At 34.6% G+C, this 24,506-nt stretch overlaps 2 long non-coding RNA genes across 2 annotated transcripts in view; one reads left to right on the top strand and one right to left on the bottom strand.

Moving 5' to 3' along the window:
* Positions 1-24,506, bottom strand: part of LOC134737022 (uncharacterized) — a 395,911-nt gene that overhangs the window by 6,805 nt on the left and 364,600 nt on the right. The gene's annotated exons all lie outside the window — the stretch shown is intronic.
* The window catches only part of LOC134737021 (uncharacterized), a 40,195-nt gene continuing 29,192 nt past the window's right edge, over positions 13,504-24,506 (top strand). The window contains exon 1 of the long non-coding RNA XR_010121542.1: positions 13,504-13,582. This is a non-coding gene — a long non-coding RNA (uncharacterized lncRNA). The remainder of the gene's footprint in view (positions 13,583-24,506) is intronic.

The following is a 24,506-nucleotide window of genomic DNA, read 5'->3' as shown; positions in this document are numbered from 1 at the left end:
AGTCTTTGATACAGTTTTTAAGGGTAGCCCCTGCAGCAAATTGTGGTTTGATCATGTATTAGTCTTTAACAAGTTGGAAAGAACATAAATGGCCTCTATGGAGCCAACGACAGTTCTCTTTAACTCTGACTCAAGGTTATTAACTGGATATCCAGTGCCTCTGAGGATGTCCACATTAGCTGGGATAGACTATTTCACATTGTCTTGGGCTAACCTTAGGTCTACTGATTTCTTTGCATCCCAAGATGAAGCTTTGATATGCATTCTATAAATAGCTTCCAGAGTAGGCATTGATCCAAAATTTTCATGTTCTGCCAGCTACTACACCCACTTTCCTGTTTCAGAATAGTATTAATATAAAAATATTTTAGAAACCATTCTGTCTAGCAAACAAATTCATGATAAGGGTATTGTTCATGAAAAGCAAGTGTTAAACCTTGGTATTCTTTGAAAGTATTCTAGGTAGCTCTGAGTTCCACTAGTGTCAGAGATCATACCAATTTTGATTCATAGAGGACTTTTAAATACTCCATAAGTAAAATATAGGAAATAAAAGTTTATAACATCTGTTTCATTCTAACAGTCCTCTATCCCCTGTATATAAACTGTTTGTTATATTGCTGTTACCAATATTTCATGTTTTATCTTCATTAAACTTCAGACCCCATTGCCCATTTGAAGTTGTTATTTTAAGGTTTCTATAAATGTAAAATAATTATAATAGTAAGAGATTATTTATAAGTACAATATCTTCAACACCTTCAACACTGTTTCAACAATAACAGTTATTACAAGCAAGAAAAAAAATCTATTTTATATTCCTAAATTGTTTCCTAAATTTTGAAAACAAATTATTCAGCAGTCTTTCCTGAGTCTGGCAGTTTAAAAATGAGCATACTTGACTCTTGCCTGCAAGCATCATAGATTAAACATTTTTTTTTTTTTTTTTTTTTTTTTTTTTTTTCTGATGAGCTCTTGGTTTTCAGGCATAGTTTGGCGTGGCCTTGGCATCTGTGAGAAATTCTATGTTAAAAGAGTAACTATTGTTCTTCTTACCAGTTAGAGGCTTTCAATTCTCCACTTTTCAAGGGAAGAGAAACTGTTTTTATTTTTTTGTTGTTGTTCTGGCTAGAAATCAAAGATTTTGCAAATACTTGGCAAAAAATAATTCTGTGTAGGAGGAAGAAGATCTGAACTCTAGATGTTTACCAATAAGAACAGCAATTTTTTACCTAACAATGAAAGATTTATCATGATCTGTTATAATTATTTGCTTGGTTTCTTTTTGTCAGAATAGTGTTCTTGCTTCCATTCTACATATTTGGTCCAAAACCTAGCAGTGTTTAGCACATTGTTTGTCTTAAACAAATGAATAAATCGAAGTATAAATGTTCATTTTCACTTAGAAGCATAGTTCGTTTTTTGGTTTTTTATTTTTTGGTTCCTGGAATGAAGGTGAGAAAATGAGCTCTTTTCTGCCAGCCTGTTTTTATCCCTGCATTTCCAGTCCATGTGAATAAAGTCACCATTTACTTCGTAGATTGTCAAAACCAGAACCTGAGTTACCCTAAATATCTCTTTTTTTCCCCATCTCTAACTAGCAATCATCACCAGGTCTTACCCACTTTCTCTCTTTATATTTCACTTTACCCAGCACTCCCATTCCCATTACCTCAGTTAATCTCTTATAACTTGAATTTTGGTTGTAGTCTCCTAATTTTTGTTCCTATCACAGTTATTCTCCTCCCTTCAATACAGTCTCATTTGGAATCTGACGAAACAGTTTTAGGATTCTTTTTCTTATTTTAAAGTTTCAGTTCATTCATGAATATTTCCAGGAAATTTCTTTTACTCCTTGCCCTTGTTCAGCAGCTGATCTATATATTATTCCCCTGCAGTCCCATGCCCTCCCTATGTGTATATCTACCATGACACATACCACACCCTTTTACTCCACTATTTCTTCCATTAGAATGCAAACCCTTTATCATATAAATAACACCAGATTTGATTGTATAAAATCTCATATAGAAGTCACAGACAAATACTCGCCATTCAATATGTATTTAATGAGTGAATAAGATAATTAAAAATGGAATTAATAAGTGCAGTAGGAGAACTGTTTTGGTAATAATTTAGGACAGCTTTAGAAAATAATCATGAAGTCCCAGGTTAGGATGAGTCCTTAACAGGTTTTATCATAACATTTTATCAAATAATAAATAATAGAGCTGATCATTTCAAATCAGTCATCTGTGTAAGGAAGAAATACCCTGGACTCTAGGCTAGGGGTCAGCAATAATTTACTATAAAAGGTCGTGGAGTAAATTTGTAGGCTTTGAGGACCGTCTAGTCTTTGTCATAATTGCTCAACACTGTCACTATAGAAGAAAAAGAATAAGAAAAAAGCTAGAGACAACATGCATATTAACAGGCATGGCTATGTTCCAATAAATTTTGTTCACAAATATAGGAAGCTTGTTGAACTGAGACCAAAGGGCAGTAGTTTGCAGACCACTGTTTCATACCTCAGAAAAAAACATGCATCAATAACAAGGTCATACAAGCGATTGTGTGAATGTATGTTTTCATTTCTCTTGATTCCTAGCAGTGGAATTATTGGGTAAAATTGTAAATCTATGCTTAAAACTTAGAGGAATTGCCAAACTGTTTTCCAAAGTGGGATTTTACATTCCTACCAGTAAGGTCTAAGGGATTCAATTCCTCCGCATCTTTGCCAACAAATGCTATTGTCTTTCCTTCCAATTTTAGGCATTGTAGTAGACAGGATGTGGGATCTTGTGCTTTTCATTTGCATTTCCTCTTCCATCTCCCTAAGGATTAATATTGTTGACCCTTTTTTTGTGCACACTGGTCTTTGCACATATTCTTTTCAGAAATGACTGTTCAAACGTTGTACCCATTTAAAAATTGGGGTTATACTTTTTATTGTTGAGCTGTAATAATTTAATTCTGAATCCTAGGGAGGTCCTTATCAGATACATAATTCACAATTATTTTCTCTTTTTCTATGGGTTGCTTTTTGCTTTCTTGATGGTACCCTTTGAAGCACAAAATTTTTTAATTTTAATGAAGTCTGGGTTTTTTTTTTTTGTGTGTGTGTGTGTGTATGTGTGTGTTTTGGTGTTGTTTTTTGTTTTGTGTTTTTGAGACAGAGTCTTGCTCTGTCGCCCAGGCTAGAGTGCAGTGGCGAGATCTCAGCTCACTGCAACCTCCGCCTCCTGGGTTCAAGCAATTCTCCTGCCTCAGCCTCCCGAGTAGCTGGGATTACAGGCGCCCACCACCGTGCCCGGCTAATTTTTGTATTTTTAGTAGAGACAGGGTTTCACCATCTTGGCCAGGCTGGCGTCGAACTCCTGACTTCATGATCCACCCGCCTCCACCTCCCAAGGTACTGAATGAAGTCTGTTTTTTCTTTCTTTTTTTTTTTTTTTTAAATTACTTTGTTCCTTGTGTTTTGGTGTTGTATCTAGGAATCCATTGCCCATAACTTCTTGTAATGGTTTTATAGTTTTAGCTCTGATATTTTGGTCTTTGACCTATTTTGAGTCAATTTTTGTCTATGGTAACTTAGTGGGTACAAATTCATTGTTTTGTACATGGTTACACACTTCTCCCTATATCATTTATTGAAAAGACTATTCTTTCCTCCATTGAATTTTCTAGGCACCATTGAAAAAAATGAATTAACTATAAATGTAATGGTTTATTTCTAAACCTTCTATTGTATTCCATTGACCTATTGGTCTATCCTTATGCTGTGTTGATTACTGTAGTTTTGTATTAAGTTTTAAAAATCAGGAAGTTCAAGTACTTCTACTATTTTGTCTTCTTCAAGATTGGTTTAGATATTTTGGATACATTTTATTTCTATATGAATTTTAGAATCAGCTTTTAAATAATTTCTGTGGAAAAGTCCTAGTGAGATTTTGATTTATATTATGTTGAATCTGTAGATCAATTTGGGGAATATTGTCCACTTAATGATATTTAATATTCCAATTAATAAATATAAGTATCTATCCACTACTTATGTTTTTTTCATTTAATTCAACATTTTGTAGTTTTCAGTGTATATGACTTGTGCTTCTTTTTTAAAATTTTTCAAAGGTTTTTTTTGTTTGTTTTCAATGCTGTTATAGATAGGACTGTTTTTTAAATTTTATTTTTAGATTCTTCATTGCTAATGCATAGAAATAAAATTAAATGTGTATTAATCTTCTATCATGCAACCTTGCTGCTATCTTTGTTAGTCTAACAGGGGTGTGTTTGTGTGTGTGTGTGTGTGTGTGCATGTGGGTGCACGCACACTTTATAATTTTCTATATAAAAGTCAATGTCTTGTGAGTATAGGTATAATTTTATTTCCTCTTTCCAAACTACGTAACTTCTATTTCCCTTTTATTCCCATTTACCCTGGCTAGAACTTTCAGTTTAAGTATATTCTTAAGGGGGAAAGCATTCAATCTTTTACTTAATTTAAGGCAACTGTCTCTTTTTGTAGAAGCCCCTTATTAGCTTAAGGAAGCCTGCAGATACTTCCAATTTGGTGAGAGTTTTTACAATAAAAGGATGTTGGATTGTGTCAAATGCTTTTTCTGTTAATTTAGAAGAACACATGCTTCCCATCTTTCATTCTATTAATATGATGCATTGAAATTATTACTTTTTGTTGTTATGAAATCAACCTTCTCTTCCAGGTATAATTCCTTCTTGGTCAAGGGGTACAATCCCTTTTATATGTTACTGTATTTGGTTTGCTAGTATTTTGTTGGGGATTTCTGCACTTATGAGAGATATTGATCTGTGGTTTTCTTTTCTTATAATATATTTGCATTTGATATCAAGATAATATTTGCCATCTGGAATTTTTTGGACACGGTTGTGAAGGATCAGTATTAACTTTATTTCTGTGAAATCAGTAGTGATATCAGTCAGGACTTTAGTAATTTGAATCGTCTCTCTCGTATTTAGTCAGTAGAGCTAAAGTGTTATCAATTGTATTTATTTTTCCCATGAACCAAGTTTTGGTTTTGTTGAATTTCTTTATTGTCTTCCATTCAGTATTGTAAACATTTCCACTCTAGTATTTATTTTTCTGTTTCTTCCACTTGCTTTGGTTTAATTCACTCTTTTCTTTCCAGTTCTTCAAGTGGAGGTTTAAGATATTGATTCAAAATATTTTTAACATAGCCATCTATAGGTATTAATTTTACCCTAAAAACAGTATTTCTCTAATTGGGTATATTGTGTTTTTGTTTTTATTCATCTCAAAGAGTTTTCTAAGTCCCTTTTGATTTCTCCTTTCAGCCATTGTTTATTTACAAGTGTTTTTGCTGAATTTCTATATATCTGTTCATTTCAAACAAAATTATCTTTTTTTATTGATATCTAAATAATTTTACTGGGTTTAGGGAACATACTAAGTATAATTTTAAACATTTTAAATGTACTGAGTTTTTTTTTTTTTTTTGGCTTAACATGGTCTATGTGGTTTATAACATTGTTCATGTCTTTTATTTCCTTGTTGATCTGCTGCCGTGCTCTTTCCATATTGAAAATGTGATATCCAAATTATCAGTGCTTAATTACCTATTTCTGACTTTAATTCTGCCAAGTTTTCTTATATTTTGGGACTCAGTTGTTAGGTGCATATATGTTTTTAATTGTTATATCTTTATGGGAGATTTACTCATTAATTTCTATTAAATGCCATTACTTGTCATTAGTTACTTATTTTTCTTAAAGTCTACTATCTGGTATTTGTGGAGCAATTCCAGTTTTGTTTTGTTTTGTTAACTTTTGGTATAATATAGCTTCTACTTTTAATCTACTGATGTCTTTGAAATTAAAGCTTCTTTTAGCATTATATAGTGACATCACATTTTTCGTGTGTTATATTTTCTGGCAATCTCTTATTTGGATTGAAGTGTGATCTATAATTTGATACCAAGAGTCATTCTAGAGAAAAATAATTAAAAAGATGAATTTTCTACCTGGCACAGTGGCTCATGCCTGTAATTCCAGCACTTTGGGAGACCAAGGCCGGCAGATCACTTGTGGTCAGGAGTTCGAGACTAGCCTGGCCAACATGGTGAAATCCCATCTCTACTAAAAATAAAAAAGTTAGTTGGTTGTGGTGGTGCGTGCCTGTAATCCTAGCTACATGGGAGGCTGAGGCACAAGAATCGCTTGAAACTACAAGGCCTTAGGTTGCAGTGAGCTAAGATTGCACCAGTGCACTCCAGCCTGGGCAAGACTCCATCTCAAGAAAGAAGAAAAAAAAAGATGAATTTTCTGAGTTGGTTCTTAGGTTCCTGAAATCAGTTCTCTAATCTGATTAGATTTAAAGACACAAATAACTCTTTCCAATTATAAAGGAAACACTGATGTGTCATGACAAGATATGGCAATAGAGATATAAAAATATCACTGTTGGATATATCTAATCAAATACTGATAAATGGCAAGTTCCTGGTGAACTTGTATTTGATACCTTAGAACACTTTTATCAAATTAACGTGTATAATGAGATTAGTTATTTTCTCCTAATGGCTTCCAAGAAAGTAAGGGTGGGGGAAAGGATAAACTCAGGTATTCAAATTGTCAGCTCAAGCTCCACATACACAACTTGAAAATTTATCTGTCCTCCATGAAAGAAACTCTAATTTCCCTTAGACGTAGAGGTGAGACTTTTGAAAAACAAGCTCAGAATCTCATTCTATGAATGGTTGAATTACAAGGCAAATTGAATTTCCAACCTCACAGCATGTATGCTTTAAACTGAGGATATTGTTTGGGAAGAAGTTGGATATCAAATATTGCAATGGGAACAACATATGGGAAGATTCTGATGACGCAGGAGACACTGAACCCTTAAATTCTGCTGAGTCTTTTTGCCAATAGTGACAGCGATCTACCCCGTCTAAATTGACTCAAAATGTCACTGTGATCTGCCAATCAGAATTGGGGCTTCTGAAGTTCACATGATTTATAGAATTGTAGCTCAGGCTCATTTTACAGTGGGTCCAGTGACTACTTAAACCTATTCTGTGGTTATTTCCCGAGATTCAGAGTGCATAATTGGAAAAGACATACTCAGCACTTGCAGAATTTTCACATTAACTTTGTAACCTATGGAGTGAGTACTATTATGGTAGGAAAGAACAAGTGGAAGCCAGTAGAATCGTCTCTATGTAGGAAATAGTAAATCAAAATAGTGTCACATTTCTGGTGGGATTGCAGAGATTAGTGCTATCATCAAGGACCTAAAAGATCCAGGCCTGGTGAGTTTCACCACATCCTTATTCAACTCACCTATTTTGCCTGTGTTGAAGTTAAATGGATATTGAAGAATGACAGTAGGTTAACATAAACTTAACCCAGTGGTGACTTCAATTTTACTTCCTGTTCCAGATGTAATTTTATTACTTGAGCAAGTTAATACATCCCTTGGTATTTTGTATGCAGTAATTGATCTGGTAAATGCTCTTTCCTTGGAAACTGTTAATAAAGATCACCAGACGAAGTTTGCTTTCAGCTGGCAATGACATCAATACTGTCCTAAATCTCAGGAGTGTATCAGCTCTCCAGCCATATGTCATCATTTAGTTCACAGAGATCTTGATAGGTTTTCTTCCACATGCTATCACCCTGGTCCATAATATTGATCACATTATGCTGATTAAACTAGTTGTCAAGAAGCAGCACTTTTCAAAACTCTTTGGTAAGATATTTGCATATCAAAAGGAAGGAAATAAATCTTACAGAATTTCAGGGGCTTTCTATCTCAGTGAAGTTTCTGGGGGCCCAGGGATGTAAGGAATTTTGAGATATCCCTCGAAATGAATAATAAGTTATCGAATCTGCCCTTTTTATAATCTAAACAGAGGTTCAATGCTTAGTGGGCCAATTTGAATTTTAGAGGCAACATATTCTCCATTTGAGAGTATTAGTGAGGCCCATTCACTGAGTGGTCTGAAAGCTGCTAGTTTTGATTGAGGCCCAGAACTAAAGAAGGCTCCAAAAGAGATCTAGATTACCATTCAAGCTGCCCTGTCAGTTGGGCCATATGATCCAGTACAGTAAACAATGCTTAAATTTTGGGGGACATTATTTCTTCAAATATTTTTTCAGTCCTTTTTTTGGAAACCCGATATTCATGAATTATTTGACTATGTTTCACAGATCTCTGAGACTCTGTTTATTTATCTTTATCATTTTCCCTTTCTGTTCTCTGACTGGAGAATACTCAAATTCTCTGATTCTGTCTTATGCTAACTCAAATCTACTCTTTAGTCAGTCTAATAAACTTTTCATTGTAGTTATTATACTTTTAAACTCCCAAATTTCAATTTGACTTTTTGTTTTGTTTTAGTTTTATAATTTTTTTATTAATATTTTCTATTCAGTAGGGCATAGCTCTGATACTTTCTTATGATTCTTTAGACATGGTTACTTTCAGTTCTCTGAACATATTTATAATATCTGATTCAATGCCTTTGTGTATTAATTAAATGCAACGTCTAGGCTCCCTCAAGGACTGTTTCTTTTGTTTTGTTTTGCATATGAGTTATACTACTTCGTTTCTTTTTTTAATAGGCATTTAAATAATACAATGTTTTATATGTCTTTTTTAATGGACTTTTAAAATGATATAATGTTGTTATTCTGGAAATCAGATCCTCTCCCCACATTTAATGATTTTACTGTGTGTCATTTTGTTGTTGTTGCTAGTGTTTAATTGTTTACATGCATTCTTAGATATTCTATACAATTTGTATTTGCTGTTGTATACAATCACTGAGGTCCCATCTCAGTTAGTTTAATGTTAAGGGAATAATTGGAAAGAAATGTCTTTAAATTCCTTGAACTAATACATCTTGTATCCTTGCTGAGTTGCTCAGTGGGTGTATTGGGGCAGCTCTTCCATGTTCCAGCCATTTATAACTGTTCTTTAGCCTTTACTTTCTACTTGTGCAGGCAACAACATGAGCCAAGATGAGAGGTTGGGACTTCTCAGGTCATTCTTGGGCATGCATATAGTCCTGTAGTTGTTTTTAGCCTTCCACATCCTAAAGAACATGCTGTTATTTTTCAGAGCCCCTGTGCATATCTTATTTTTCAGATATTCATTTTTTAAGTTTTAAGGATCTTCTTTGCCTTAATTGGTATCTCTTTCTCAGATAGCCATAATATTAACAAAATGACACTAATATTTTTTGAAAAATGTTCTGTAGAATAGAGCTTTTCCCACCAAGTGAGTCCCAAATCAGTGTAAATAATGTATTGTCCTGTGATTAAAACTTTTCCCAGGGGGCTGCCAGACAGGGAAAATAGTAACAATACTCTGAGGATGGAATTCTTTGAGGAGTTCTCACCCTGTTACGTCCTCTTTGTTATTGTCCTCTTTTTATTAACATTGAGTTTCAGTAGCTTTCCTTGAATACATGATAGAGAGATTATTGGAAGTCTTTGGTTGATTTCCAGAGTTCTGTAAAAGTTAAGTTTGACAATTTTTGTCAGTGGTCTCATTGCTTTTATGGATGAATGGATTTTTAGAGATTCTTACTCTGCTGTTCCAAAGTCCTGCTGCCCCTTAATTTATCTGATTATTTTCCTTGAATAGCACTTTAAATGATGAACACATATTTTTTAAATGCCAAGGATTTCTTATTATGAATTATGTGTTATGTTTCTCTTTGTAGAATTTTATAGAGATATATTCAGAAATCAATTTTCTATTAGGGTTTGTCATTTTTGTTTCTAAACTACTCATACTTCAAATTGGGAATAAACACATTATTAACGATGAATTAAGTAATACCAACATTGTTGAAACTAAATGTGTTTTGGCTCAACAAATGTATTTTAGTTCACATACATACACATAAATAGCTGTATGAGGTCCTTTATCTTTGTCCATCAATGGTATATCCTTTTTAGAATTCAGAAACTGTTAACTAAAAGACGTCTGTGAAGTAATTTCTCAAATCCACATTATTTTAAAAGGACAATTATGAAGCCTAGAGGAAATTAAAGTGGGAAGAGGCAAAATCAAAATTACATAATTCAGTATCTCCATTTCTACAGTAGGAGTAGGGCATACAACAAATTGGTAGAATTTTGGAAGAAACAGTAAACAAAAAATTAATTTATGTAAAGTTATATAATTGGCTCAACTGAATTCTCAGTTTTTCCTCTTTCTGGTTATTCCTCTTTTTATATAAATATACCATTATATATCTAAACTTATTTTTTTCTTCTCATTGTACTTCCATCTTGATATGCTATGCTGTTTCTCTACAACCCTGTATAGGGAAATTTGTAAAAGAGTTGTATGTATTCAATGTCTCTAATCATGTCCTGCCATTCTTTATTAAAGTACTACAGTCAGACTTTACCTTTATCATTCTCTGACTCTCCTCTTAGGAACATCAACTGAAATCTTCATACTAAGAAACCCAATAGTAGATTTTCAACCTTTATTTTATTTGACCTACTAGTCTCATTTAATATTGTTAATCTTTTTTTTTCCTGTTTTCTCACAGGCCATCAGCATATCACAACCTCCCAGTTACTACTATCAGAGCCTCCCTCCTACTACTTTTGACTTTTCTTTTTCAATCTACTTTTCTATTCTATCCTTGTCTCCCAGACCTCCTTATAATGAACAGCCCTGATAGTCAGTTCTTGGACTACTTATCTCCTCTATCTAGACTCCTTCCTAGGTGATCTCATCCAGATTCATGACTTTATCACCATAAGACATACTATATTTCTTAATGACTCCAAAATTTGTATCTCCAACAGCTCATCTACAACCTCCTTGCTCTAATATATTAAACTTTTGTCTTGGAAGCTCCACTTGGATAGGAAGCATTTCAACAAAAACACGTCCATTACTGAATTTTTCAGCATCTCCCTGAGTCTGTCTCTCCTGCAATAATTTCATATCTGCAGTTACATCAGCCAAGAATGTTAAAATTATCATGGGCACACTCTCTTTGCCTCACATCTTATTTAATCTGTCAGCAAGACCTACTGAGTGTACTTCTAAATACAATCGGAATTTGACCAATTCATACCACGCCCACTGCTAACACTGTGGCCCAAAATGCCACCCTCTGTCACTGAAATCATTGCAATAGCTTCCCAACTGTTCTCCTTACTTTCTGTCCTTATTTTCTTGTACAGTCTGTCTGAACCAAACTGTCACACTATTTTAAATCATAATTGAGAGATGACATTACTCTTTCATTCAAATCCTCCAAATAGTTCCCTATTTCTTGTAAAATCAAAGTTAAAGTCTTTATCAAAGCCCCAAAGGTCATAGACAATTTGATCACCCTGTCATCTCTCTGACCTCATCTTATTTTACTTAACTGTGTCTGCATTTTGCTGTCTCTTCTAAAAGCTGGGCCTGTGCCTAATTCAAGTCATTTGTATTATCTATTGCCTCTGCCAGGTATAGGCTTCCCCAGGACACCCTTGCTTCCTTCAAATCTTTATTTAGATACGTCTTTCCCAGTAATGCCCTCCATATCTACTATTTTTTAAATTGTAAATACATTCCATTCCAGCAACTCTTTATCCTACTTCCTCACTCTATTTTCTCCATAGTATTTATTACAGTACTTAATATATTGTAAATGTTATGCATTTATTGTGTTTTTCATCTGTGTCCTCCCACTGAAAATCCTACTGTGTAAACTTCATGATGAAATGAAGTTGTGTATGTTCTTTCACTCCCTAATTCCTCAACTTATCAACACATAGTAAGCACTCAATACATATTTACTGAACAAGTGAATGTTTATTTACAACTGACTTTCTCCTTTTATTATATTTTTTATAAAAAAGAAGATAGAGGTACCCTTATAGTTGCAAACTAAAACAACCAGCCTAACTGTGGAACTCCAAAAATAAAAATGCTTAAAAGCTTTATCAAATTATAAGGCTATTTTAATTACAGAATAATCATCCCTCTTCCTTTTGTCCAAGGCCTTTTTTTCAGTTATGCTATGTTTACTAAGTGTCAGAAGATTAGAATTATAGAAGCTTTAATAATAAGCATAAGTGTTTATATCAATAAAATCTTGAGAAGTTATCAGTTCTTGGTTTGAGACAGAATATCATAAGCTGTCTTGCTTATCTTCTGTTTTACAGAAGTGTTCAGCAGATCTCCCCTTACAATTCCTTAGTCAGAACTAGATCACATGCTAACTCTTGGTTAATTGATGGCATGAAGAAATAAAAACGCCATCATGGAGACGAATCATTATTTACCCCTTGGGTAGGAACAGGAGAATTCCTTTCCTGAGCAAAATGCTCCTTACCAATAGCTGGAGAAATAGAGTTTTGATAGCAAGCATGAAGGGTGAATTGGCACTTTGATTGGCAATTAGCAGGGTATGCCATAGCTCTTTCTTTCCTCCAAGTCTAGAGTAAGTTCGCCTTTCATTAAAAATGGTAAACAAAGAACGGTAGTACAAAATCATGAGATTTATAAGACAAATCTGAATTAAAACCATGGCTCCTACACTAGACTGATGACCTTGAGCAATTTTCTAATTGTTAACTGCTTCCTCTCTAAACTGATTATAATACATCCTGTATCATAGGGCTTTTATGAGTATTCCATGAAATAACATGTGCATGTGCTTATCAGAATACAACTTATAGGAAAAGCTTAGTATTTTTTCATATTATTGTTAATATATATTCAAAAGAGCAAATGCACTTATAACAACATTCTTATATGTTTCACCTGTTTGAAAATCTTTGTAACAGGCAGGCAGAGCTGTTATTTGTGTCTTACACTGTTGAGGAAAGTAAGTCATAAATATTTGAATACTTGCTCAAAGTCAAACAGGTAACAACTGTTGACCTCTAACAAAGGTAGACACAAACCTCATACTTGTGTGTTTCCTGTTCAAAATCATGATTATTATGACTCTGTAGATGAAACTAGCAATTTAAAACAATGAGATTATCCAAATAACTACACTGAAGACAATAATTTTTTGAAGAACTAGATTTTGTTCAGTTGAGAACTTATTTATTTTGCATCTACTATGTTCTTGTTGCACTAGAGGTAGTTACAATATTATTAATCCTTTTATAATTTTATCAAATCAAACATAGTTTTACTCTTTCATATAAAATTACTTGGTCCAATCAATATTTCAATTAGAAACAATTATATGGGGGCCTAAATTAATGAAAAAATATAGTTGTCCCAATAAAAAACTACTTTTGGAATAAAAACAAAATTTTGAGACTGCGAAGGTGAATGTAGGGCAAGCATAATCGTACATAGAAACAAAAACACAATTAGCCCCATAAGTGGTTAATCTGTTCCTATGACAAAAGTCTCACCCAATGCAGTTTCCTGTGACCTCATAATGTCCTCAGTATTCTACCTCTCTTCCTTGATTTCTAAGGTATCTTTCATACCGTATGAAAATGTCCTGATAGATGAGTAAAGTAAGTAGCCTCTCTGATGGTCTCCATTGATCCGCACCTACTGGTGTGCTTGTGTAATCTCCTCCCTCTAAGTGTGAGTTGGACTTGTTTTACTTGTTTCTAGTGAATGGGATATGGCAGAAGTAATGAGATGTCACTTGTGGAATTGGGTTATCTAAGAACTATGGCTTACGAACCAGGGGATCTCTCTAACTCTCTCATTGATGACTTGCTCTGCAATCTTGGAAGCCAGGCCCTCTATTATAATGTAGCCACGTGGGAAGGCCTACATGAGTGAACTCGGAAGTCCATTTTCTCAGACCTGCCAACAGAAACAAGAATGTACTCAGCAAACTAACACAGGAACAGAAAGCCAAACACTGCATGTTCTCACTCACAATTGGGAGATGAACAATGAGAACACATGGACACAAGGAGGAGAACAACACACACCCGGGCCTGTTGGGGGGTGGGGGGCAAGGTGAGGGAGAGCATTAGGACAAATACCTAACTCATGTGAGGCTTAAAACCTAGGTGATGGGTTGATAGGTGCAGCAAACCACCGTGGCATATGTACGTCTATGTAACAAACCTGCACATTCTGCACATGTATCCTGGAACTTAAGGTAAAATAAAATAAAATTAAAAAAAAAAAGAACGTACTCAGAAGCAGATCCTTCCTCAACCAAGTCTTGAGATATAGGAATCCCTGGCCGGGTGCGGTGGCTCACGCCTGTAATCCCAGCACTTTGGGAGGCTGAGGCGGGCGGATCACGAGGTCAGGAGATTGAGACCACGGTGAAACCCCGTCTCTACTAAAAAATACCAAAGAATTAGCCGGGCGTGGTGGCGGGCGCCTGTAGTCCCAGCTACTCGGAGAGGCTGAGGCAGGAGAATGGCGTGAACCTGGGAGGCGGAGCTTGCAGTGAGCCGAGATTGCGCCACTGCACTCCAGCCTGGGCGACAGAGCGAGACTCCGTCTCAAAAAAAAAAAAAAAAAAAAAAAAAAGATATAGGAATCCCTAGTCAACACTTTAGAAAGATGCTGATTCAGCAAAACTGCCCCCAGATTTCTGCCACACAGAAACTGAAATAATAACTGTTTTCAGCCAGTAAATTATGGGATATTTGTTACACAGCAACAGAAAACTAACACAATGAGAGAAAATAGTACTTTTTACATTCTGAATCTGTTTCAAACTATAGCATGAGTATATTAAACCAAATACCCTGGTGGTTTTGTAAATGTTTTAGCCATTCCAGGTGGATGACATATTCTCAAGGGTGGTGACTAGAGCAGTGATTCTCAAAGGATACAGTGGGATGCCTTTTAGGGTGCAAGAATTTGAATATCCGAGGTTAATATCCTACGCTCTCAGGTGATTCAGAGATATTTCCTTCCCTGCCCATCAGGAATCACCATGTAACATAAATTGGGAATTAAAATGTTGGCACAAATTACAACAGTATTAAACAACCATAAATAACGTATGAATGCTTTAGTATCCCTAGAAGATTGTATCTTTACCTTTTGTTAAGTCCTTCCAATGATGACTCTGTGTACAGTGTGTGTGTGTGTGTGTGTGTGTGTGTGTGTGTGTCTGTGTGTGTAACATTTCTGCGGGAACACTATAATATCTGAACAGGATGTTACCATTTTATTTCTTTTCATTTTCTCACTCTTGCTCACCCTTATTCCATGTACTCCTGACTTGTATACTAACTACCATTAGGTAAGTGTTGCCCAGGCATAGAATATTCAATAAATGTAATCTCCGGTAGTTCAAGCAAATATATTTTAAGATTCTATAAGATTTAAAATGAGAAATTAACTGTGCCTGTCCTGAGAAATATCTTCCAGAAAATATGAGTATAGATCTCAGGGGCCTTAATGGTCCAGGAATCCAAACAGGGCTGATTAAGAAAATCTTTGTAGAGATATTTGTAAATATATTAATTTGACAGTTTGAGAAAATGATGGAAGAAGTGGAGTCTTTCTATCAAAGGAATGCTTTTAAAACAAAATAACATGATCCTCAGCTGGAGTATTTATTCACTCCACCTTACCAGATCATAGACAAAAAAAAAAAAAATACATAGCCCTTTCACCTATTTAATTAAAACATTCACAGTTTGATGAAAAACACACAGTAGATGTAACTATTCCAAGTTTGTAGCTGATAAAACTGAGATTATATAAAAAAAGTGAACAGTACTTTCAAATCAGTATGCTAGCACTGACTTGCGCATTACTGCAAAACTCTATGAAAGCCATATAATTCTGGTGAGAAGTGACAGAGAAGAGATTAGGGTTCCACTGTTGAGAGGCTGAGGAAATGAGATTTCCAGTGGTTTCAACAAATACATAAAACCCAAGAGAAATGCACATGTAGACACAGAGACTGGGCAATAGGGCAGCTTCCCTTCATACTTCTCCACATCCCTAAGATATCTTTGGCATACTGATACGGCATGTAAAGACAGCAGTTACCCTGGGTAAAACTTAAAAGAAACAAGCAAACAAAACACGAGAAACAATTTTGTAAACTCTATTCTAAGACAGACCAATCCCAGTTGGATATTCCTGGCACAGGTGCACACAGTCCCTTTAAGCATGTAATACTACTTAGTGCTATTATGTGATTTATTCTATTATCTATACTTTAAATGCTTAATATGTTTTCAAGGAATTCACTATTTGAGAAATCACAATTAAAAGCTGAAATGAGAAATTATAAGATTATTTCAGAATTAAAATGAGAAATAATAGAAAAGGGAAAATGCTCTGCTTTTATTTTAAAAATCAGTAATACTTAAAGTGAATAGTGCAAAACCATCTTATATATTATTTGCAAATAATATAATCATATAGTTTATTAAATATGTTAATTAGCTATACCATAGTTAATAAATTATTATAATATGGAAGAGCTATAATTAATATAAACTAGTAAAAACACATTTGCACTCATGTTTTAAGAAGGCTAATGTAAATTATCACTAAAATATTTGCTCACTCAAGGTGCATAAATTATTTAGGTTTTCTGGGCATAATTGTTAATATGAAAAATCTCAAATAGAAAACTCTTCCTTGAAATCCTGCCATCTGACAACCTTCTTCAGCAAACACTTGATTGACATTTGCTTTTTCCCATAGGGCCAGTACTCAAACCTGGAGTGACAGTTGACTTTTTTTTCCCCCCAATAATACAGAGTTAGGACTGAATTTTAAGGGATAATAATTGACTCCCTTGGAGGAAGGAAGGTAGGTGCAAATTCTAAGGATCAGCAGGGAAATTCAGTTTGGTGTGAATTTTAGTATCTGCCAGGTATGAGAAGCCAACAGAGAAAAAAGACATCACAGCAGGTAGCAACTGGCTTAGTGTGAAAACTACTCAGGATACTAGTTGAAAAAGAAGGTAAATCCAACTGAGGTCTGTTTCTGGTGAGAATGGTATAGCCCAGTTGTTGCCTATATTCGATATGCCCTTAAAATTGGTAAGTGTTCACTTTTCTTTTCTCCAGGAGCATACATTGGTGGGGTGGCGGTTATTTGGAAAAGCATAGCTTTAGTGACAAGAGATTTAGGCTTTGACTCAGTTTGATAAATCACTTAATTAGCTACCATTTAACTCTCAAGTTGAATGCTCATTGAACAAAAACACCACCACCATTCAGAGAGGTTGATATGGGAAATAAAGTTACCAACCATCACCTCTAAGTGATTTGTAGGAATTAGTAAATTTTTAGTACAGACTGAATGTACTATGTATGTTGGTATATGTGGAGGAGAGCTCTGTTTAAAATCTTTGTTCAGAAGTTATCCTTTTTAATCTCAAATAGCATATATTTTTAAGCAAGAAGTTTTTAGTATTCCTCACTCTACTTTTCCTCTTCTAGATGATTTGTTTAAAAAAAATTAAACACAGTGGAATAGACAAAAGTTGCTTTTAAAACTTTACCAAAATGAATAGCCTAATACATTGGAGAAGAAAGTGAATAGTTAAATCTATAGTATACTCTTTTAAAAACTAGAAGATGACACATAATGGATTTGATGAACCTATGATTACATTATTAATATAATCATTTAGAGCCAAATCTGAGCTTGCACAGAATGTTGAGACTCATAGCCAAAATCACTCTGCAATATTGGCACAGTATATCTATTTATGTTAGATTGGATCAATATACAGATTTTTCCTAATGTGGATTTTATAGCCAAAGATAAAACCAAATGAATAAACAGTATTGAAATCATCATTCTATGTTTAACTTCTCCAGAACAAAATTCACATTTTGGCTCTGTCCACATAATACTAATTGTGAGGAGAGGGAGTGAGAAATAGAGTATTTTTTGGCAGTGTGCCAAATTATCCAGATGAACAATGATAAATAGTACTGGAACTTTATGCTTAGGAAGTTTATTATTACATTAAAGTATCTTTTTTACCTATTTTTTTTAAATAGAGGCGCAAGAGTGGGCATTAGTGCATATATTTAACATGAAAGGCTAGCTTTTATCAAATCTCAGCAAATGAGGTTTACTCATTTTAATTCTAGAATTTGGGGGAAAAGTTTATACATTTATATATGTCATGTTTTAAATAACATGTTTTTATGTTTAATTTGACCAATATAAAAGTAAAAACAATTCATTGCCCTAAAAAGAATATCAAAGTATTAGCTACAGGATAAAATATTCAAAAATTGATTTAAAAAGCAAACTTCTTAAGAACAATGAAAATTCAAATTTGCTGTGCACAGAAATATTTTTATTAATTTCCAAAACCTACAAAGTATTAATTCTTTGGGTCCTTCTGAGTACACACATGTACACATTATGCCAGCCTAAAGTAATTAAATATATCTGTATTTAGTGGAATGCCATAGCAAACAAATTCAGATAAAAATTAAACTTCATGTTTCAAACTATTAAAGCACATTAAGAAATGTAGTGACTACGCACGAAAGCTTTGTGTGCATTCAAAACTTATTTCCACTCTGGCTCTGTCACTATCTAACCCCAATGACACTAAACAAATTACTTAAAGTTTCAGAACACCTATTCCCTTATCTGTAAAGAGGAGAAATATTATTTACTTCAGAGGTTGTTAAAAAGAGAAAAAGTTGTTTTCCTGTGTAATAAAGTGCTTGTCCTAATGACTAGAAATGCCTCTCTATATATTCGATTATAATTAATAAATATGACTAAGCAACTTATGTTATTGCTTTACTCGGAAAAACCTAGAAGACTCCCATATCTTTATTCAAATACCCCACCTTCAAGCCATTCTTTTCCTGAAAAATTATCTTACTATAACTCTTTTTAGTAGGCATTGTCTAGTGACAATAATAATCATCATAATATGAAAAGTACTCAATAGTGATAGCCATAATTTAAGGTTATCCTTACTAAGCACTTTCCACATGCTGGGCATTGTGTTAAACGTGTCAATGTGTCCCTCTTTGTGTAACCTCACAGAGTCACTCTAACTCCAGTACCTAATTTAGTGGGACAAATAGATATCCCATCTGGCATGATGGCAGCGAGTGAAGGGGAATGCACTGAGAATGCATGCATATATCATTTTTAAAGAAACAGTAGACATGGACAAATATAACCACTTACATTGTGAATCCTCCGTCCAGCATAATTGGTAGATTGACAACCAGTAACACATCAGTGGATCATATTCTAAAGATACAACTATGGCAATGGACTTGGAATAAGAAGACCTGAGGGTTTTTTTTGTTGTGTTTTGTTTTTTTTCCTGGCTTTGACATTTAGAAAACATGGAATTCTTAGAAAATTAATTATACTATTAATTCTTCAAGTTCTTTATCTATGAAATTGAAATAATCCATTATTCTTTGTCCTTTCTGGCCATTAAAGGACAGACTGATTAAAGGATTAAATGTTAGGTAGATGATGCTATTATGCATCTGCATCATCAGGTTGATTTTATTTGCATTTTTATAAACATCGATGAAATTTAGTCATAGTTGCAATGACTATTGCTGTTAAACCACTCCAAAATGTAGTCACATCAAACAGATTAGATTTTGAGACTCAGGAATTCAGGAAGATCACAGAAGACATGGTATATGTCTACTCCACAACATCTGCACCCTCAGCTGGAATGACTCCATGGCTGAGGGTAACTTTGTTACTGGGGGCATGGAATTATCTGGAAGCATCTTTTTTCACATGTCTGGTGACTGATGTTGACTGTCAGCTGGGTTCTCGGATAAGACTTTCAACTGGAGTACTTGCATATGATTTCCCCATGTGGCTTGAATTCTTGTAGTATGACAGTTAAGTTCGTAGAGAACTCCGTAAAAGAACTTCCTAAAAGAGAGCCTCGACAACAAGCATTTTAAGATGACCAAGTTGATACTACATGGCCTTTTCTGACCTTAGAAGCCATACGGTATCACTATTCTATGGGTTAAAGCAGCCACAAATCACCTGAAATCCAAGTAAAAAGGCCATAGACCCCAACGTTTAATAAGAGAACTGTCTTAAATTTGGGCACCCAGGTATAGAACCACCAAAATCATATATTAGTATTTATAGATTTATTTTACTTTTTCTAATTTCCTCCTCACTATAAAATACAATATTTAAATGTTTCTAAATAGGAAATTTTTGCCTCAATATTTTAACTCCCTCTGATCCAAGTTTATGGAAAATACTCCATCAAACTAGATAAGCCCCATTTGTTTCAATAGCATGAAAATATTTTGAAATCCAACTTCTTTCAAAATATGAAATTATTGGCAAGTTTCCTATCATTTATGTTTATGTTCCTATATTTTATTCTTAAAGCTACATAGTAAACAAGTTCAGAACTAACAATTATTGACATAATTCAAGCACATAAAATCCCCTTAAAATATCCATGTAATTAGGAATTTGTTACTCAATATACCGTTGAATTATTGAGATATTGGTTTCTGTTGACTTATTTTATTTGGTTTATTCATATCACACACACGTGGAATTATTTTTACAAATGCTTGTAGATAATTTGAGTTTTGTACTATTGCTAAAGAGATAATAAGTGAGTATGGCTCTAAAAACGTGTAAAGTTAAATGTTTAATAAGAAAAAATATTATCTTCTATTAAGAAGTTGATTATTTGAAGAAATTCTAAGTAAAATTTCAAATTGGTAAGGTGAATTATTAAAACACAAGTTTCCAAAATTTAAATGTTGGTATTTTTATTTTGCTTACTGAAAGGCAAATCAGTAGTTTTTAATATTAATGCCATAAATATATACTATGTATACTTTTAGATGTTTGTGTGCATTACCATCTTATGTTTTAGGTACTAAGTGCCACAGGATAGGTGATTTTCCTTGTTTAATATTGTGCGTAGGAGGATAATTGTTGCCTTTTGATCATGATGGATAATTATAATTAGTGTAATGGGAATCATAATTTAATATTTTATGTAGCACTATAAAATTCACACTGAGCTGCACCAATTAAAGTTGTGACTCAACAAATAAAAAAAACAACAATAGGGATGCCCTCTCTCACCGCTCCTATTCAACATAGTGCTGGAAGTTCTGGACAGAGCAATCAGGCAGGAGAAGGAAATAAAGGGTATTCAATTAGGAAAAGAGGAAGTCAAATTGTCCCTGTTTGCAGATGACAGGATTGTATATCCAGAAAACCCCATTGTCTCAGCCCAAAATCTCCTTAAGCTGATTAGCAACTTCAGCAAAGTCTCAGGATACAAAATCAATGTACAAAAATCACAAGCATTCTTGTACACCAATCACAGACAAACAGAGAGCCAAATCATGAGTGAACTCCCATTCACAATTGCTTCAAAGAGAATAAAATACCTAGGAATCCAACTTACAAGGGATGTGAAGGATCTCTTCAAGGAGAACTACAAACCACTGCTCAATGAAATAAAAGAGGATACAAACAAATGGAAGAACATTCCATGCTCATGGGTTGGAAGAATCAATATCGTGAAAATGGCCATACTGCCCAAGGTAATTTATAGATTCAATGCCATCCTCATCAAGCTACCAATTACTTTCTTCACAGAATTGGAAAAAACTATTTAAAGTTCATATGGAACCAAAAAAGAGCCCGCATGGCCAAGTCAATCCTAAGCCGAAAGAACAAAGCTGGAGGCATCACACTACCTGACTTCAAACTATACTACAAGGCTACAGTAACCAAAACAGCAAGGTACTGGTACCACAACAGAGACATAGATCAATGGAACAGAACAGAGCCCTCAGAAATGATGCCGCATATCTACAACTATCTGATCTTTGACAAACCTGACAAAAACAAGAAATGGGGAAAGGATTCCCTATTTAATAAATGGTTCTGGGAAAACTGGCTAGCCATATGTAGAAAGCTGAAACTGGATCCCTTCCTTACACCTTATACAAAAATTAATTCAAGATGGATTAAAGACTTAAATGTTAGACCTAAAACCATTAAAATCCTACAAGAAAACCTAGGCAATACCATTCAGGACATAGGCGTGGGCAAGGACTTCATGTCTAAAACACCAAAAGCAATGGCAACAAAAGCCAAAATTGACAAATGGGATCTAATTAAACTAAAGAGCTTCTGCACAGCAAAAGAAATTACCATCAGAGTGAACAGGCAACCTACACAATGGGAGAAATTTTTGCAACCTACTCATCTGACAAAGGGCTAATATTCAGAATCTACAATGAACTCAAACAAATTTACAAGAAAAAACAAACAACCCCATCAAAAAGTGGGCGAAGGACATGAACAGACACTTCTCAAAAGAGGACATTTATGCAGCCAAAAAACACATGAAGAAATGCTCATCATCACTGGCCATCAGAGAAATGCAAATCAAAACCACAGTGAGATACCATCTCACACCAGTTAGAATGGCCATCATTAAAAAATCAGGAAACAACAGGTGCTGGAGAGGATGTGGAGAGATAGGAACACTTTTACACTGTTGGTGGGACTGTAAACTAGTTCAACCATTGTGGAAGTCAGTGTGGCGATTCCTCAGGGATCTAGAACTAGAAATACCATTTGACCCAGCCATCCCATTACTGGGTATATACCCAAAGGACTATAAATCATGCTGCTATAAAGACACATGCACACGTATGTTTATTGCGGCACTATTCACAATAGCAAAGAGTTGGAACCAACCCAAATGTCTAACAATGATAGACTGGATTAAGAAAATGTGGCACATATACACCATGGAATAGTATGCAGCCATAAAAAAATGATGAGTTCATGTCCTTTGTAGGGACATGGATGAAACTGGAAAACATCATTCTCAGTAAACTATCGCAAGGACAAAAAAACCAAACACTGCATGTTCTCACTCATAGGTGGGAATTGAACAATGAGAACTCATGGACACAGGAAGGGGAACATCACACTCTGGGGACTGTTGTGGGGTTGGGGGAGCGGGGAGGGACAGCATTAGGAGATATACCTAATGCTAAATGAGGAGTTAATGGGTGCAGGAAATCAACATGGCACATGGATACATATGTAACAAACCTGCACATTGTGCACATGTACCCTAAAACCTAAAGTATAATAATAAAAAAAAGAAAAAAAATTAAAAATTTATAATCCATGACCATGTATTAAATACATAAGCCTAAAATGAATATATTTTAAAAATTGTGTAGGAGTGTTAACTGTTAAATGAGCATATTCAATAATAGGCAAAGGTTCAGAAGTTCTTTGGAAAGGTCTTTGCAGTTTGTAGATCAGTCTGGTATCCGAGACTGAATATAACAGGCTGTGGGTTGTTTCTCCCTCAGGTGAAACAAAGGAGGCCTTTAGAATGGATGTTGAAGGTGAATAAATTAAAATATAATTCATGGAGAAGGAAATGAGGACCAAGATTCCATCTGGAAAATATTCCAATATATTTAAAAGAGAGAAGATCACATATGAAAGAGGAAAGCTGGGAAATCAACTGAGGGCCTCTTCAAGACTCAGCTCAGTTTTCACTTGACAGTTTAGGGTTTTGCAAACGCTTCTTCTAGGTGCTAATTTAGCCCCCAGTACATATGTAGAGCTGACTCAATATATGTGGAAATTGGGTATTGTAGTTTGGATACTCCAGGAACAGATCCTCACAACAGGTGCAGGAGACATTGATATGAGAGTAATGAAGTAAGGTAAGAAAGAGAAAAAGCAAACATATAGTACATTTAAAAGGCAACTAGTGCTGTATGGTCAGAGATAAGCCTATGGGGTAAGTTATTAGAGAACCAACATAAAACTCACCCTTCAGAGTTGTGGCACAAGAAGGGCCATTGACCTGGGTACTTAGACCCTAACTCCTCTCAGTTATTGATTATGGGTTATTTGTGGGTGTAAGCATTTCTAACTTCTGGCCTGTTTTGGAGAAGACCCTCAGGCACAGAGATGCATATCCCAGCAGAAGGCAATAGGCTGGAATACACTGAAGTAAGAAGGCCTACGGAATATAGTCTGGCACAGAAAACACCTGACTACCTGTGCAGGCTAAAGTTTTGCATTCATTTGAGTGGGTATTCATGTATGCATCTACTCTCTTTACTCATTAAATTCAAAACAACTTGTTGACAAAAGACTAATACTTGTCATTACAGTTCTTTGTTCTGTCAACCAAGGTGTCAACAAAAGAAGAAGATAATTAAAACACTGGTCATTCTTAACTGGATGTAAACATGCTTAGTAAGTAACATATTTATGAAATGAATAAATGAATGAGTAAGCAAATAATAAACCCACATCCAAAAAATCTAACCCATTAACACAAAATTAGTAAGTTAAATTACTCTAATAAAAGCTGTGAAGGAGAACAAAAAAAAAAAAAGTGACAAAATGGTGACTAAATGAGTAAGGCAACTTTCAATTCAGCAGTCAGAGAAGACCATGTTGACGTATGACATTTGAATTTAGACCTTGATAAAATCTGGCCCAAATTAACTTGGTTATAAACAATGATTTAGCTATTTCTGGCCACTATTGG

Source organism: Symphalangus syndactylus, chromosome 6 (genome assembly GCF_028878055.3).
Source record: "Symphalangus syndactylus isolate Jambi chromosome 6, NHGRI_mSymSyn1-v2.1_pri, whole genome shotgun sequence".
Lineage (NCBI taxonomy): Eukaryota > Metazoa > Chordata > Mammalia > Primates > Hylobatidae > Symphalangus > Symphalangus syndactylus.
This window is presented reverse-complemented; position numbering and strand designations above follow the sequence as displayed.